Raw genomic sequence first — 5,389 nt, 5'->3', positions numbered from 1 at the left:
AGATCGCATCCAACATGAAAGAAAACACTAGCAGCAAAAGCTAGACGGAACAAGGTGCGTCGCTTCGCTTCTTCTGAACCTTGCCGGATGCGGATTGGCATGCGCATAGCAAGAGCGAAGTTAGTCGTTCCCGCAAAGCAAGTACAATTCGGCAGAGCTGCCGCGCTTTAGCAGACGACGCGGCGAGGCTCCGCCTAAGCTGTCACTGCGCATACGCGCTAGTTCCCCAGCAACCAAGAGACGCTCGCGGAGTGCTGGCCCACGGTGCGTTTTTAAGGTGGAAGTGGACGACTCTGTACCTCACTGAAGAACCCTCTCAACATCACAGCTTTCATTAGCTATAGTCGGGTACACTTTAGAAGGCAGCGGCATTTTCCCCTCAAAGCGGATGCTACGAGCCTCCACCAATAGCGCGCACTTCAGGTGACGTCATGAGCCGGACGGCCGGTGACCCCGCCGACGGAGAACATGCCTAACATGCCTAGCGGACTATTTCTTTAGTCGCGGAGGCAATTGGCTGCTGCGCTTCGTCATCTGGGCGGGGCCTCTCCTGTCTTCTAAAGTTGTACCCCACTATAGGCACAGCAATGTCATTGCAGCATTTGCTGGCCTCGGTAGTGAGCAGCAGAGTCATGCCAATATTCAGTGAGTTCAGCAGCTGGTTAGTGTGGATTGCTTCCAGCAAGTACTGGTTGCACTTGTGAAGTGAATTCATGTTTTAGTCTCTAAATGAAGTAGGTCAGTTGTTATGAAATGACTGTCTCAGCAGACAAGAGTCTCTTGCAATGGATTCATACTGCTTGCAATTTCCATAACGTTAGGTGGTTTTCACCTTTGTTTGAGACGTTCCGTTTAACAGTGCAGTACCATTCTGTGGAAGTTTTGTGCAAAACTCCACGCAGCATCTTTTCACTAATGTGGTGCTGCTGTTGGGTTACGTAGACAAAGCGGTTTTACCAGTCATTGTTGAAAGCTCGCCGACCATCTGCGGATGATGGAGGATTTTAGCAAGTTTGAAGGCGTTCCGGACGGTTGCTTGCATCTAGTGTGGCGAGAGCAGACAATGCAGCACTGCATGTGTCACAAACTTGTGGGTGCACTTGTTATCGTTCTACACGGTGATGTCGGTGTCCAACTTGTCGCCCAGAAACCGAAAACCGAAAGTCGTTCATACAAAATAAGGCGATGTGAAATAGTTTCGAGAGAATACATGAATTTGGGAGTGTGTCTCATGCTTCCTAGATCAATAAGAAATGTTTGCAACAAGAATGCAACAAGCCACAAATTTGATGGCACCACCCCTTTAAGTGGTTGTGTGTGAACTTGACGTCAATTTGGACACTTTGGGGGGCTTTGTAACTCCTATCTAACAAAAATAATGCAACATGTTTTTAGAGATTAAGTTAGAGCACGTGCTTGGCTTTAATTCTGGGGAGTTTAAAGAAAATTGAAGATGGCCTTTTTTTTAAACTGAATTTCGAAGTATTTTATTTTTAGAGACGTTTCTTACCATATGCATTTATGGTTTGCGTCTGACACCATCCTCGGCAATCATACTTAGCACAATGGTTAACCTAATGCGTGGCAAATCTCTGGAAAATTTGGGAAATTTCGAGTATTATAGACGCGGAGTGAAAAAATCTGAAATTAGAGCATTATTGAGCAATGGGTGCCGTATTTGCAACTTCTTTTGCATAAGTTATGGGCAACAGAACTGCAACATAACATTTTATAAATGCACGTTACTCACAGTAAGTCAAGAAAAATTGACTCGCAGCTGCAATAATTTCTTTGTAGGAACTCGTCAAAATCGTATTTTCGGGAAATTCGCGAAAAGCAGTTCTGCTGAGTGAAGACTTCCGTCCAAATCTTTTTGACTTAGGCAAATTTTTTTTTTTTCGCAAAACTAACATTGGTTTCGTGGCCCTAGGGACTCATACAGCAAAATATTTTTTTTTTTCAGCGAAATTAAAGGGGTCCACAGACATGCACCGATGTTATCTGAATACACTCTATCTGCTACAAAGTAGTAATCTTCATGTTTGCTCATGGAATCTTTATGAAATCGGAAAAAATGTGGAACTAGCTGTACATTTGGTAATTTGCCCTACCTGCACGCTGTGGCACATAGGCTATACATAGGCGCCCCACTGATGCTTTTTTTAGTGTGAGCAATGGGGCCATAGTGGTCCCGAAGCATCAATTTTATGTACTTTTAAAAAAATTTGAGGCGCGTTCTAATATGTTAATCTGGTACCTTCCCCATCTGACAAGTTTTTATCAGACTTTTGACTATGTAGTGAAGTGTACATCACAGGCTTGCTGTGTCAAAATTCTTCTATTATCCGCACCAGGCTCTCCTCTAACACTGTTGTCTTTCACATATGAACATTGGATGCTTGCACGTGTTCTCCATGTATGGCAGGCTGAAATATTCATATTTATTTTCGTTGGCTGCTGCTTCCTTGCGTTAGTGTCAAAGCAGTTGGGGCATTATACAAACGTGCAGGCACCATTAATGGAATCTGAAATGCGAGTGCCGTATTTCCTCGAATCTAAGCTGATGTTTTTATTAAAAACAATGTGCGAAAGTGGGGGTTGGCTTAGATTCGAGTAACCATGATTAAGTTTTTTTTTTTTTTCTTTGCCTAGCGAATTTCGAGTGTCTGCCTACAATCGAGAGTGGCCTAGATTCGAGTAAGTATGGTACATATTCTAGTACTGTCACTATAGCTTCAGTGGTGGTTGGTCAGCTTTCAGTAGTGATTCATCGTAATGGTGGATGCAGGGTGTCGGAATGAAATGTTTTTCGTTTCGGGTTTGGTTTCGTCCACCGAAAAAAGTTCAGTTTCTGTTCCGGAACTAAAAAAATAATGTTTTGTAACGGTTCTTATTTTTATGCAAAAATTTGAAGGTAAAGTAACGATAAAAACATAGGATTTGTGGTAAACTGCGCTCCTCTTAAGAACGTGGGACGGGTAAAACACGTTCTTCCCGCATTCTTCAGAGGAGCGCAAGTAACTGTACGACGAATTGCTACAGACTAGCGCGAGCTATGTGGGGTGTCGTGGCTGTGGCTGGCCCAGAACCCCGTCGGGGAGGAGACCAAGACAAACCAGCAACCATCTTTACTCCGCGAGTCTCGGCCACAACTGCGAGCTGCGAGCGTGCCATCGTTCGTTTTCTCTTCTACGGACTTCGTGCTTGCAGCCGCCGCTTTTATACTTGTCTATACGCTTCTATACACTTATAGGAAGGAAGAACAGAGGTCAGCAACAGGAAAGAGCAGGCAACCACAAACGGTGGCAGCAAGGCGGCTGCCACGACGACTGCTAACCCGAAAATGGATGCGGAGCCCCGGAGCCCCCAGTTGCCACGGACAACCCGGGACCTTGGTTACGTGGTGGACGAACGCGTGCCGACGTGTGGTCGTGCACGCCACGTGCTGTCCGCTGTGGCCAAGGATAGCGGCTACTGCGCCCTCCTCCCCAGTTTCACCGGAGGGGAGGGGGCAGTATAGAAGCGGTGGCTGCGAGCGTGCTGGCCGTAGAAGAAGAGAATGATGAGCGATGGTGCGCTCGCAGCTCGCACTCAGCAGCCACTGGCAGCGGGCAGTTGCGGCCGAGGCTCGGCAGAGTAAAGATGGTTGTCTGTCTTGGTCTCGTCCCTGAGGGGCTTCTGGGCCAGCCACACAAAACCCCAAAACTAGCACCCTTCCAAGTTACTGTATTTAAATTTCTCAAAAGTGAATTACGAATTTTCTGAGCAGGTTCTATGTTTTGTGTCAAGGGAGTGAGCATTTTCTCAGAAGCAGCCCGTCATCGAGGGTGCAAGACCGCTGTTCTGATAAAACAAACTTCAGCACCGAGAATGCCCTCTCCACACTAGTGTGACTGGCACACGAAAGTCCACTTGCATTAATATAAACAGCTCTGGTTGCCACTCTTTTCATTTTTCATAAAATTTGAACATCTTTACTTTGGATTGCTATTGCTGCGACCGAGCGCCCCAAACGTATGATTATTGCTGGTGCATTCTCGACGTGCAGTCGCTGTGGAGCTCATGAAACGTACATTTCAATGTTATGCGGGCGTAACGATGCCGCACTACCACTCGTCACTATGCGGACCAATCTGAGAAAGACAGTGACCCCCACGGGACTGGTGGCGGAATGTAGGCACTTCAGATACCCCAGTCTGGCCAAGTTGCCCCATGTAACTCCCATACCAGCCACTCTGTCAAGCGAGCGTGCATTTCAGTGCGGGGGGAGGGGGGGGGGGGGGGGGGGGGGGGTTTGTCTGTGACAAGGATCGCCTGCTGCCTGCATAATGGGAGGCAACTCATATTTCTCCATGAAACATGTAGTCATTACTTTAATTGTGCCGTGATGATATTTTGCTTGGTGGATGTTGCATTGTGCTAGCCTGGACATTGTGTTCTGGATGATAGCAGTGGATTTGTGTTGTCCAGTAGGCTGATTAATGTTTTTTTTCTTCAAATAGCTAATGTTAAATAAATATCGTTAATGTGGAGACAATTTCCTTTGATACTCGATATTCGATATTCGATTCGATTCGAAGCGTGAATATTCGTATTCGATCGTATTCGAAAAATTGGATATTCGCACACCCCTAATATAAACAGCTCTGGTTGCCACTCTTTTCATTTTTCATAAAATTTGAACATCTTTACTTTGGAATTCTTGCATGAGATAAGCGCTAACACTATACCCTGACATATGTATTATTGCTCACGTTGCATGACCTTGGTTGTTCCAGGTCACCAAGTTTTCCCGGAAACTGAAACTGATAAAAAATATTTCGGTTTCACTCTGGAATGAAATAATAGATAACGTTTGTTATTTTCGTTCCGGCCAAAAATATCTGTTTTTGTTTTTGGTTTTAGTTCCGTTCCGACACACGGGGTGGATGGCTATCTAATTTCAAGCTGTGATATTGGTGGAAGCCACATATACAGGGGCAATGCAAACATTCAAAGGAGCGTGTATTGACTTCAAAAGTTCCGGCTGAGCCCCATCTAGCAGTGAAAAATTTTCACATTGCAGCATACTAGCAACACGTTATGTTGCCAAATTTTTCCATTATCTTATGAAACTGTAGGCTGTGGTCCCATGTTGTTCACTTCCCTTTCTTTTTGTTTAGTGACTTCAGTTGATCTGCAAGTTCTTTCTTGTCTCAATGCATCACATTTTTCCTAATTGCACTAATTTTTTTTGTTCCTACAGCATCGGTTTCTCAATTCCTCGAAAGAGCCACGACATGCGTTCTTAGCAGTTGATGGGTACCATGTGCACAGAGGCCAAGGGATCGATCAGCTGGCCAAAATCGTCAGTTCTCTTGCCCGTGACTTCGGACCTGGAGTGAAGTCA

Source organism: Rhipicephalus sanguineus, chromosome 10 (genome assembly GCF_013339695.2).
Source record: "Rhipicephalus sanguineus isolate Rsan-2018 chromosome 10, BIME_Rsan_1.4, whole genome shotgun sequence".
NCBI lineage: Eukaryota > Metazoa > Arthropoda > Arachnida > Ixodida > Ixodidae > Rhipicephalus > Rhipicephalus sanguineus.
This window is presented reverse-complemented; position numbering follows the sequence as displayed.